Source organism: Pongo pygmaeus, chromosome 2, assembly GCF_028885625.2.
Source record: "Pongo pygmaeus isolate AG05252 chromosome 2, NHGRI_mPonPyg2-v2.0_pri, whole genome shotgun sequence".
Taxonomy (NCBI): domain Eukaryota; kingdom Metazoa; phylum Chordata; class Mammalia; order Primates; family Hominidae; genus Pongo; species Pongo pygmaeus.
Genome location: NC_085930.1, coordinates 171,655,771 through 171,669,925, shown reverse-complemented (window position 1 = coordinate 171,669,925; position 14,155 = coordinate 171,655,771).

Below are 14,155 nucleotides of genomic sequence, written 5' to 3'. Positions count from 1 at the left end.
GGAATTTTAGCAGGAACAAAAATAGCATAGTCAACTTAATGCTCTAAGTTTGTGAACTTTTGTAAGATGAATGCCCCTAAATGAAAAGGTGTGCATGCCTAAATGAGCATATTGAATATAAAGCAATTTAACACAATGAAGTTGTTCTCAGATGATGCCTTCTCTATGAATTAATTTTTCCAGCAGTTGAATTAAGTTATTAAAGATAATACTACAGTTAAGATCATTACATGTTATTTAACTTTTGTCAGCATTTCAAATTTATTAGACATTTACAAATTAACTATCAAGGGAAGTATAATAAAATAAGGGAGAGATCTAATAATATGTATTTGAAATTGATATTTAAAACAGAATTATATTTTAACCACATTATGTATTGTTATTGGTTTTAATATTATTATTATTATTTTTTTTTTTGAGATGGAGTCTCACTCTGTCACCCAGGCTGGAGTGCAGTGGCCCAGTCTCAGCTCACTGCAACTTCTGCCCCATGGGTTCAAGAAATTCTCTGCCTCAGCCTCTTGAGTAGCTCAGATTACAGGTGCATGCCACCACGCCTGGCTAATTCTTTATTTTATTTTATTTTTAGTAGAGACGAGGTTTCACCATGTTGGCCTAGCCGGTCTTGAATTCCTGACCTTGTGATCCACCCACCTCAGTCTTCCAAAGTGCTGGGTTTACAGGCGTGATATTATTATTAACAATGAGATATAGGCCAAGAATGTTCTAAAAATACAGAGAAAAACTTTTAAGTGAGCTGTTAAAATAACTGTCAAATTCATAAATACTAAAAAACAACCTATAATTGGGACAAAATTTAATTTCTCTGAAATGAAATAATTTTTCTTAGAAATCATTGAGATCTGTGTAAGTCCTTCAATAGAAACTATAATTTTGAAGTAAAAACTTTTATATTTTTATTTTTGAGAGTAAGATTAACTATAAATTTTTTCTTATGAAATGAATAATTCTTCATTTTGACATAAAAAATTTAAATAAGCTCAAATTCTGTAATAAATTTATGGACATCTGTATTTTGTTTACATGATATGATGTCACTCCTGTCAGTCCTTTTTAGTGTGTCTAGATATTTGTTTTTTGCATGTAATTTGTCTATGCCATAAAAAAATTAATCATTCAGCAAATAATTTACTGACTACCTACTCCATGTAAGGCAGAATTTTGTGTAAGCCACTGAAGCGACTGCCATAAATATAACAAATACAAATCCTGGACCTCCAGGATCCATTTTAGTTTGGTTAGAAGTGGGGATAGGATCAAATAGGATCAAAGTGAGTCACCACTTGAACATGTGCCATGTTTATCTTGGGCATATTTTGGTTTACCAACAAAAATATATAGGCAGAAGATAGGGTACTGAGGTAGGAGGTGGGGCTTGACTCCAGAGGTGGGACTAGGACACCAGACCAAATTGAGGACTAGCTAAAACAGGGACAGGGTGGAGGCAGCTTTCCATAAGATGTGCCCAGCAGTGTACCATGGCAGTTTACCATTGCTATGGCAACACCTGGAAGTTACTACGTCTTTCCATGTCAACCACTGGACAACCCAGAATTACCACCTCTTTTCTAGAAATCTCTACATAGTCCACCATTCAATTTTCATATAATTAAAAGTGGGTATTAATATGACTGCAGAAATGCCTCAGAGCCGCTACTGTGGGCACACTATTTCTGGTGTAGCCCTTCTCCGCAAACAGCAGTACCTCTGCTGCTGCTGTACACTGCCACTTCAATAAAAGTTGCTAACACCATCAACTGGCCTTTGAATTCTTTCCTGGGCAAAGCCAAAAACCCTTCCAAGGCTAAGCCCCAGTGTTGAGGCTCAATTGCTTTGCACCATTACCACTACCCTAACTGTTGTTTACAGTTGTGTACTGTATTTGAATATTTATCTCACTGTGTTTCAGGCAACACACCCTTTACATTCATTAGGGAGGCTGAGGTACTGAATTTGGGTAGCTGAGTTTAAGCTCCAGGCCTTATATAGGTTTGAGGTTTTTACTTATGTCTCAAGATTCACATTGTAATCTCATTTCCAAGTCTTGTGTAATTTCACTTGGCCACGTGGCATCACTCACTATTTATCGTTTTGTATTTATATTTAATTTTTTATTTCCAACACCTGAAGATCTAATGTGTCTTGCCAATCACAAATTATAATCCCCAAATGGCGGCAGTTTTGCTGTTAGTTTCACACATCTCTGAAAATGACTCAAAAATATTTTTTTAAAAGCCTTAAATTTGGAAAGAAAAGGAAGTTGATCTTAGTTGTATACTTTATTGCTGTAGTTACATAAACTTTTTAATAAGTACAAATAAACCAGGGAAAAGCAGTGACAGAATTCTTAAAATTATTGTTTTATTTAATTTTGTTAATAAGAATAATATCAAACTTTAAAGAGAAGCATGAAAACTCTTTATTACACAAAAGCATAAAACGTGTATTGTTTCTTTTTATCACTCTAATGTCTCAATACCAAAGCACCAAATAGTATCTATGAAATATCAGCATAGCAGTAATAATACTGGTAATGCAATTTCAATTTTAATTGTTACCATAATAAAAATGAGACAGAAAATTAGAACTTTATAAAAACATTACCTAGCATTTTCTTATCAGTTCAGCAAATGGCTTTATTTTATACCATATTAGTAAAATACAACCAAGTTCAACAAGCTGACCATTTCACTTTCTCACATTAAATTTTTGGTTTCTTATTTTATCTTATTGCTATCTCATCTCAGTAGCTCACAGTCAAAGCCTAATGGTCTGTAGCAAAGCTCAGCCTCAAAAATCAGAATTAGGTGAATGTTATGTTAAATAATATCCCATTAAAAAAGGCTCACATGGCCTTATTATCTAGTCTTCTAATTTCAAAATATTATTTCTTTACAAAATCTAATACTTCTCTATCAAATATCACTAATCATCAGATATCATGTACTGTGAAATTTCTTCTCCCCAAATGTTTTTAAATACAATTCACTAACGTCTTGATTGTTCCTTCTTGCTATCTTTTAAATTTATTCCTCTCTTTATATGCTGAAAACATTCTCAGGCTTAATTCCCAGAAGCCTCTATAAAGGCAGATGTCTGATCAAAATCTCAGACTTCTTATGTGACCCCAAATGTGGGTAAAGGAATAAAAGTTTCTTGGAAATAATAATAAAACATGCTGGTTTCTGTTCATCTCATTTTCTAAATGTCACTAAGGAGGGCAGCTATTAACATGTCTGAGATAAAATGTGAAGTGAGACATACTTATCAGAGAAGGAATCAGAGAGTGCATTAATCTAGTAACAGAAAACATCCACTGGAATATTTGGCAGAAGTGTAATGAGTCATGCAAGCAAATTGAGGACAATATACATAATCATCACGTTGATATGGAGGAGCAATCAAACAAGAAGATGTAATGATTTGCTTTCTTGCTACCAGAAGTACACAGTGTGAGATAAGCTGAAAACAATGAAATAGTTTACTAAAATAGTATTATGCTCTGATCTCCACTCTACCTCCTGATTATAAAGTAAAAATAAATATAAGTAAATTAATAATTATAAATTCGAAGCTGACGGTGTCAAACTTTTGCAATATATTATGAGAAAGTCCAGAGAAGAGTCTTGATGTGCATCTACTGATAAAACTAAATTAGAAGAATATGTGTATTAAGATATTAACTTGAATGAGCATGTTTAAGAATCTCTTGGGAGCTACTGACCTATTTTATCTGCCTCTGGTCTGGTCATGGTCAAGAGAAATAGTAAAGTAAATGTTCCTTGAACGTATATTTTTTCACTTAACCTGCTGATTACATTGTTGTACGGAAAGGAGCATGAACAAAACAGAGTGGGTGGATACATTCATAAGGAATACATTCATCTGCCTTCTGCAATTAAAAAAACTATTGACAGTAGGATTTGTTTGTATCATGAAGTGCACAACTAGCATGGTGACTCAAAGTTGTTTTCAGAAATTCAGGCTGTTTCCATCTTTTCACTTTCACACTTTAAGGCTGAGTTTTTTACCACATGCTTATGGTTTTGTGGTAATATATTTCCTTTTTCTAACCAGGCAGGAAGAAGCAAGAAGGAAGAAAATGCCATCGTTGTCATCTTGTGTCCGGAATTGGTGGGTTCTTGGTCTCACTGACTTCAAGAATGAAGACATGGACACTCGTGGTGAGTGTTACAGTTCTTAAAGGCGGCATGTCCAGAGTTTGTTCCTTCTGATGTTCGGATGTGTTTGGAGTTTCTTCCTTCTGGTGGGGTTCACGGTCTCGCCGGCTCAGGAGTGAAGTGCAGACCTTCGTGGTGAGTGTTACAGCTCTTAAGGCGGCACATCTGGAGTTGTTCATTCCTCCTGGTGAGTTCGTGGTCTCACTGGCTTTAGGAGTGAAGCTGCAGACCTTTGTGGTGAGTGTTAAAACTCATAAAGGCAGTGTGGACCCAAAGAGTGAGCAGCAGCAAGATTTATTGCAAAGAGCAAAAGAACACAGCTTCCACAGTGTGGAAGGGGACCCGAGCGGGTTGCCACTGCTGGCTCAGGCAGCCTGTTTTATTCTCTTATCTGGCACCACCCACATCCTGCTGATTGGTTCATTTTACAGAGAGCCGAGTAGTCTGTTTTGACAGGGTGCTGATTGGTGCATTTACAATCCCTGAGTTAGACGCAAAAGTTCTCCATGTTCCCACTAGATTAGCTAGATACAGAGTGTCAACACAAAGGTTCTCCAAGTCCCCACCAGAGTAGCTAGATACAGAGTGTTGATTGGTGCATTCACAAACCCTGAGCTAGACACATGGTGCTGATTGGTGTGTTTACAAACCTTGAGCTAGACACAGAGTGCCGATTGGTGTATTTACAATCCATTAGCTAAACATAAAGGTTCTTCAAGCCCCCACTAGATTAGCTAGATACAGAGTGTTGACAGAAAGGTTCTCCAAGTCCCCACCAGAGTAGCTAGATACAGAGTGTTGATTGGTGCATTCACAAACCCAGAGCTAGACACAGGGTGCTGATTGGTGTGTTTACAAACCGTGAGCTAGATATAGAGTGCTGATTGGTGTATTTGCCATCCCTTAGCTAGACACAAAGGTTCTCCAAGTCCCCACCAGAGTCAGGAGCCCAGCTGGCTTCACCCAGTCAATCCCGCACCTGGGCCACAGGTGGAGCTGCCTGCTAGTCCCGTGCTGTGCTCCCACACTCCTCAGCCCTTGGGTGGTTGATGGGACCAGATGCCATGGAGCAGGGGGCAGCACTTGTTGGGGAGACTCAGGCATGGCGGGCTGCAGATCCTGAGCCCTGCCCCACAGGGAGGCAGCTAAGGCCCGGTGAGAAATTCAGTGCAGCGCCAGTAGGCCGGCACTACTGGGGGACCCAGCACACCCTCTGGAGCCACTGGCCCAGGTGCTAAGCTCCTCATTGCCTGGGGCTGGCAGGGCCGGATGGCCACTCTGAGTGCGGGGCCTGCCAAGCCCACACCCACCCAGAACTCCAGCTGGCCCGCAAGTGCCATGTGCAGACTCAGTTCCCATTCATGCCTCTCCCTCCACACCTCCCTGCAAGCTGAGGGAGCCAGCTCTGACCTTGGCCAGCCCAGAAAGGGGCTCCCACAGTGTAGCAGTTGGCTGAAGGTCTCCTCAAGTGCTGCCAAAGTGGGAGCCCAAGCAGAGAAGGTGCCAAGAGTAAACGAGTGCTGTGAGGGCTGTCAGCACGCTGTCACCTCTCAGTCTGTAATGGGAATGTAAGCTGAAATGACCATTTGATTATGTCCCATTGGTAGTAATAGTGTTTATGATCTCATATATTTTACATAGCACATTGCTACCTGTGATGGTTAATAATGTTAACTTGCTTGGATTGAAGGATGCAAAGTATTAATCCTAGGTGTGTCTGTGAGGGTGCTGCCAAAAGAAGTTAACATTTAAGTCAGTGGGCTGGGAAAGAAAGACCCATCCTTAGTCTGGGTGGGCACAATCAAATCGGTTGCCAACACGGCCAGAATAAAAAGCAGGCAGAAGAATGTGAAAAGACTAGACTGGCTCAGCCTGCAAGCCTATATCTTTCTCTTGTGCTGGATGCTTCCTGCCCTCAAACATCAGACTCCAAGATCTTCAGCTTTGCGACTCATACTGGCTTCTTTGGTTATGAGTTTGCAGATGGCCTATTGTGGGGCCTTGTGATTGTGTGAGTTAATACTTCTTAATCAACTCATATATATATATCCTCACATATATAGGATATATATATATCCTCACATATATAGGATATATATATATATATCCTTGATATACAGGATATATAGGATATATATAGGATATGTATATCCTCACATATATAGGATATATATAGGATATGTATATCCTCACATGTATAGGATATATAGGATATGTATATCCTCACATGTACAGTATATATATAGGATATGTATATCCTCACATGTACAGTATATATATAGGATATGTATATCCTCACATGTACAGGATATATATAGGATATGTATATCCTCACATATACAGGATATATATAGGATATGTATATCCTCACATATACAGGATATATCTAGGATATGTATATCCTCACATATACAGGATATATCTAGGATATGTATATCCTCACATATACAGGATATATCTAGGATATGTATATCCTCACATATACAGGATATATCTAGGATATGTATATCCTCACATATACAGGATATATCTAGGATATGTATATCCTCACATATACAGGATATATCTAGGATATGTATATCCTCACATATACAGGATATATCTAGGATATGTATATCCTCACATATACAGGATATATATAGGATATGTATATCCTCACATATACAGGATATATATATAGGATATGTATATCCTCACATATACAGGATATATATATAGGATATGTATATCCTCACATATACAGGATATATATATAGGATATGTATATCCTCACATATACAGGATATATATATAGGATATGTATATCCTCACATATACAGGATATATATAGGATATGTATATCCTCACATATACAGGATATATATAGGATATGTATATCCTCACATATACAGGATATATATAGGATATGTATATCCTCACATATATAGGATATATATAGGATATGTATATCCTCACATATATAGGATATATATAGGATATGTATATCCTCACATATATAGGATATATATAGGATATGTATATCCTTACATATATAGGATATATATATATATCCTCACATATATAGGATATATATATATATCTCCTCACATATATAGGATATATATATATATCTCCTCACATATATAGGATATATATATCTCCTCACATATATAGGATATATATATATCCTCACATATATAAGATCTATATATCCTCACATATATAAGATTATATATATCCTCACATATATAAGATATATATATATTTCCTCACATATATAGGATATATATATACGAGATATATATCCTATCCTATAGTATATATATATACGATATATATATCCTATCCTATAGTATATATATATACGATATATATATCCTATCCTATAGTATATATATACGATATATATATCCTATCCTATAGTATATATATATGATATATATATCCTATCCTATAGTATATACATATATCCTATTAATTCTATCCCTCTAGAGAACCTTGACTAATACAGATTTTGATACCAGGAGTAGTTCTAGAGGAACAGTATATTAAGAATGGAGTTCTTGTGTTGGTTTTGGGAGTTCTGGAGCTGGCTGCTTAATATGATTAGACCCAAAAATGTTCAGGACTCTACTTCTAATAGTAAGAAGAACACTAATAGTCCTTGGCATAAACAGTTTAGAGAGTTATGCAAAATAATGCATTTGACACTCCTGATTCACTGCTTCTGAGAGGCAAGGAGTTTAGTGACTCTATACATAATACTTTTGACTATATGTAAAAAATGAAGAAACATAATGAAGTTGGTTGGTTGTGCCTAAGTTCACTGGACAAAGTGATGAAAGGAAATGATAAACTCAGGGATTCTATCTCCCAGCTTCAGAAACAGATACTGAGCCTCAAATCTGCTAAGATTGCCCTGAGTGAGGGTCGTACCTCCTGTAGAGAAAGAGCTGAAATTGTGGAAATACAAACACAAGCTCTTATCGTGTGAGTGGCTGATCTGCAATGAAAGGTGCATGTACAGCCTCCCCAAGTGTCTACTGTTAAAGTGAGGGCATTGACTGGAAAAAAAATGGGACCCTACAACTTGGAATGGGGAGGTGTGAGAGGACCCTGGTGAAACTGGGGAAGCTGAGCTTGTAAACAATGAGGAACCTTTTTTTTGCCAGAAGAAACAGCTTCCTCATCCCCAGTATTGGCAGCATCCCCTCCCTGACCCATGCTCCCATCAGCCTTTCCATCTTTGTCTGAGGAGATAAACTCTGCGCTGCCTGAGGCAACAGTGATGGCCTCCCGTGAGGCAGTTGCCAGGCAAGATAATGTTGATTCTCCTCAGGAGCCACCCTGAATACCCCTGTTTGCTTCTAGACCTATAACTAGACTAAAGTCCTGGTGGGCCCCTGAAGGTGAGGTTCAGAGTGTGACCCATGAGGAGGTGTGCTACACTCAAAAAAAATGCTTTAGTTTTCTAATTTATATAAGCAAAAATCTGAATAACAAGCATGGGAATGGATATTAAGGGTGTGGGATAATGGTGGAAGGAATATAGAGTTGAATCAGGCTGAATTTGGGCCTACTAAGTAGGGATTCTGCATTTAATGTTGCAATTGGGGAGTTAAAAAAGATTCTAATAGTTTATTTGCTTGGTTAGCTGAAATATGGATTAAAAGATGGCTCACTGTGACTGAGATGGAAAAGCCTGATCTCCCTTGGTTTAATGTAGAGGAGGAGAGCCAAAGGCTTAGGCAGATTGCGATGGTGGAGTGGATTAGTCACTTTAGACCTACTCATCCCAGCTGGGAGGGTACAGAAGAAACACCCTTGACCAACACTTTGTGAAATAGATTTGAGAGAGCAGTAGCTGCATCTTTGAAGAGCCCAGCGATTGCTGTTCTCTGTATGTCAGCTCTAACAGTGGGAACCACAGTCACTCAACCACAAAATTTAAATTCAATGTGAATAATTGGATCCTGAGTTGGCAGGAGCCAAGTTGTGGCACTCAACCACCAATGGCAAGGTAGGCATAGCTACCATGAAGGGCAGCAGAGGCAAAACAACAATCAGAACAGTCTAATTGGTGTAGCGTTCTGGCATTGGCTAATTATTCACAGTGTTTCTAGAAGAAAAATTGATAGGAAGTCTATTGAATTCCAAGTTAATTTATATAAGCAGAAAACTTCCATGTTGAGTGGACAGAAGACTAATTTGAATTATAAAAACATACAATCACTGCCCCTCAACCAATTTCCAGACTTGAGCCAATTTACAGACCCTGAACCACTTGAATGAAGGGAAGGTCAGGTCCCCTTGAGGAAGGACCCCACTACACTACCAACAATTTATTCTGTTAATCTTTTTCCCATCCTTCCCCAGGATGACCTCCAGCCTTTTACCAAGGTAACTGTGCATTGGGGAAAGGGAAATATCAGACATTTTGTGGACTATTGGACACTGGCTCTGAGCTGACTTTGATTCCAGGGTACCCAAAACATCACTGTGGTCCTCCAGTTAAAGTAAAGGCTTATGGAGGTCAGGTAATTAATGCAGTTTTAGCTCAGGTCTGACTTACAGTAGGTCCAGTGGGTCCCTGGACTCATCCTGTGGCCATTTTCCCAGTGCAAGAACGCATAATTGGCATAGATATATTTAGCAGCTGGCAGAACCCCCACATTGGCTCCCTGACTGGTTGGCTGAGAGTTATTATGGTGGAAAAGGCCAAATTAAAGCCATTAGAGCTGCCTCTACCTATAAAAATTGTAAATCAAAAACAATATCATAACCCTTCGAGACATTGCAGAGATCAGTGCTACCATTAAGAACTCGAAAGACACAGAGGTTGTGATTCCCACCACATCGCCATTTAACTTTCCTATTTGGCCTGTGAAGAAGACAGACAGATCTTGGAGAATGACAGAGGATTACTGTAAACTTAACCAAGTGGTGACTCCAATTGCAGCTGCTGTACCCCATGTGGTTTCATTGCTTGAGCAAATTAACACATCTCCTGGTACTTGGTATGCAGCCATTGACTTGGCAAATGCCTTTTCTCCATTCCTGTCCATAAGGCCCACCAGAAGCAATTTGCCTGCAGCTGGCAAGGCCAGCAAGATACCTTTACTGTCCTACCTCACGGGTATATCAACTCTCCAGTTTTGTGTCATAATCTTATTTGGAGATATTTTGATCACCTTCACTTCCACAACATATCACACTGCTCCATTATATTGATGACATTATACTGGGTGGATTCAGTGAGCAAAAAATAGCAAACACACTGGACTTATTGGTGAGACATTTGCATGCCAGATAATGGGAATTAAATCCAACTAAAATTCAGGGACCTTCTACCTCAGTAAAAATTTTATGAGTCCAGTGGTGTGGGGCCAGTCGAGATATTACTTCTAAGGTGAAGAGTAAGTTGCTGCATTTGGCCTCTCGTACAACCAAGAAAAAGGCACAATGCCTAGTGGACCTATCTGGATTTTGAGGGCAGCAAAATTGTCATTTGGGTGTGTTACTCCAACCCATTTATCACATGATCCAGAAGGCTTCTAGTTTTGAGTGGGGTCCAGAACAGAAGAAGGCTCTACAACAGGTCCAGGCTGCTGTGCAAGCTACTCTGCCACTTGGTCCATATGACCCAGCAGATTCAATGGTGCTTGAGGTATCAGTGGCAGATAGGAGTGCTGTTTGGAGCCCCTGGCAGGCCCCTATAGGTGAATCACAGCAGAGGCCTCTAGGATTTTGAAGCAAGGCCCTGCTATCTTCTGCAGATAACTACTTTTTTTTTTTTTTTTTTTTCAGATGGAATCTCACTCTGTTGCCCAAGCCAGAGTGCAGTGGTGCAATCTGGGCTCACTGCAACCTCCGACTTCTGGGTTCACTCCATTCTCCTGCCTCAGCCTCCAGAGTAGCTGGGACTACGGGTGCCCACCACCATGCCAGGCTAATTTTTTATATTTTTAGTAGAGACGGGGTTTCACCATGTTAGCCAGGATGGTCTCGATCTCCTGACCTTGTGATCTGCCCACCTCAGCCTCCCAAAGTGCTGGGATTACAGGCATGAGCCACTGCACCTGGTCTAGATAACTACTATCTTTTTGAGAGACAGTTCTTTAGCTTTGGGACTTGGACTGGCTTCCTTGCTCCTCAGCCTGCAGATGGCCTATTGTAGGACATTGTGATTTTCTGAGTTAATACTCCTTAATAAACTCCATATTTATATATATGTTCCTCCATATATATATATATATATATATCCTCCTCCATATATATATATATCCCTCCATATATATGTATTTGTGTGTATGTATATACATATATATACACACATATATATATATGTCCCTCTAGAGAGCCCTGACTAATACACCACCCTAAACTAATTTGAGAGTATTTTGGCAAGAGAGAATACCAGAGAGTAATAACATATTTGTATCAGAGTATCAGGAAACAGAATTCACCCTCAAGTAGAATAATTGAGGAGAATCTTTATAATATTTGAAAAATATTAAGGAAAATACAAGAGAAATAATAAAGAACCTCAACATCAGACATAGTACATAGTTGCCATTACCATGCCCAGATTCAAGAAAAAAAAAAAGAGGGAATAGTTACTGTTGCCCAGAGACACAGAGCTACAATTGTAAGAAAGGTCTCCTGCACAGGTGCTGTGTCTGTCTACAAGCTAGCAGAAAGGGAGAATAAGTTCCCACACATCACTACTGATATGATTTGGATGTTTCCCCCTTTGAATCTCATGTTGAAATGTGACTCCCAGTGTTGAAGGTGGGGCCTGGTGGGAAGTGATTGGGTCATGGGGGCAGATCCCTGATGAATGGCTTATTGTCATCCCTTTGAAGATAAGTGCCTTCTCAGTTAGTTCATGTGAGATCTGGCTGTTTAAGAAAATCTGAGACCTTTCCACTTTGTGTCTTGCTCATACCATCACCACATGACATACTGGCTACCCCTAACTTCTGCCACGATTGTAAGCTTCCTGAGGCTCTCATCAAAAGGGGATGCTTGCACTATGCTTTGTGTATAGCCTGCAGAACTGTGAGCCAATTAAACATCTTTTCTATATAAATTACCCAGTCTCACATATTTATTTATAGCAATGCAAGAATGGACTAAGATAACTATCCTCCCATCTCTAATCTGTTGCTGGTGTCTGCCACTGGTCAAGTCCAGTCAGAAAACAGAAGGTAAAGGTCCCATTAAAATAGGCTATAAATTGCCAAAGAGCATGACTCAGAAAGGAGGAGGTGAACTTGGAGGGGAAAATGGAAAATTACCAGTGCAGCATCCAAATGCCATGTTAAGTCTGGGGAGAAATGATGACCAAAGAAAGATTTAGGGAGATTATGTGCCTTCAGTTGAACCCTAAAGAAAGATTATGCATTTGGTACAAATAAATAAATAGTTCAGTTGGGATGTCTAGTTAAGATAATCTTGGCTAAATGCACAGAAATCAATGTTCATTTCTGTTTAACGCTTGTCAAACATGAATTTAAATCATTATTTGTTAGCCAGGTGTGGTGGTACATGCTTATTGTCCCAGCTACTCAGGATGTTGAGGAGGGAGGATTGCTTGAGCCCAGAAATTCCAGGTTGTGGTGAGCTATGATAATACCATGGTACTCCAGCCTGGATGGCAGAATGATAGAGTGAAACCCTGTCTGGAAATAAAAAGGAAACAAAGAAATCATTGTTTGGACACTGACTTTTCCCCCAAATTTGACTTCATATTTTAAGAAAGAAGAGATTGTGATTGAGTTGTTCACTGCTTGTGGTAGGCAAAATTCTAAGGTATCTCCTAAGATCCCTACCTAATGGGAAACAGACACCTTTTGCCGTTATTCAATTGAACAACAATCTAGGTGCAGCTCTGGTGGGATTTTGTGGATGCATGTAAGGTCCCAAAACAATTGACCTTCAGATAGGAAGATTATAATTTGTGAACTTTACTTAATCAAGAGAGCTCTTAAAAGACTGTGAGCACTCCCTAGTGAGAGATCCAAATCAGGAGTTTCTATGCATGAGATGAATTTGATGGTGAGAGAGAGTTCCATTGCTGGCTTTGAAGGTAGAGGTATGTCATGTGGGTGGCAATATTCCTTACCAGGGAATGGTCCCCGGCTGACAGCCAGTAAGAAAATGATCCCCAGCTGACAGCCAGTAAGAAAACAGGGACTTCATTTCTACAGCTGAAAGAAAACTGAATTCTAATAGCAACTTGAATAGGTTTGCAAGAGAACTCCAAGCTGTAGATGAGAAACCCCAGTTATGGCAAACATTAGCTTACTCACAGCCTCCTGAGAGCATCAGCAGAGAATCCAGTTACACTCTGCCTAGACTTGTGACCTGCAGAACGGAACTATGAAATCTTGTTGCTTCAAGCCACTAAGTTTATTACACAGTAATGATAAAGTCATACACTGCGTCACACAAAAGCATAGTGTCTCCTAAAGGAAGGAAAAACAATACTGAATGACTAATCCTTATGCACAAGACAAGCAAATCATAATAGGAACCTTACAGATAATAAAAATCAAATTTCAGAAAAGTTTACGTGTAGATGATCAGACAGGTAAAAATAGTTGAAAAGCTTTGGCCAGATGTATGTAGATTATTTCCGCATTTCTCATCTCTGTATGTACAGTGCAAATTGCTGTTTAGTCATGCTTCTTCTAAAAACAATTCTCAAATACATAGTATGGCACGTTCCATCTTTCCAAATATAGTGATTCTTAACCAGCAAAGTGACGGTAATCTTGGAAAATACATTTTTTATTTAACTTTTAAATTGCTAGAAAACCAATAACCCACTAAACTTATGAAAATTATAATTGTATTTCAAACACTTTTATAAACTTATCCCTCATTTACATAAGACATATTGAAGAGAATACAAATATAGCAAATTTAAAGTTATATTGTAAATTTGAATTTTTTTTACATTAACA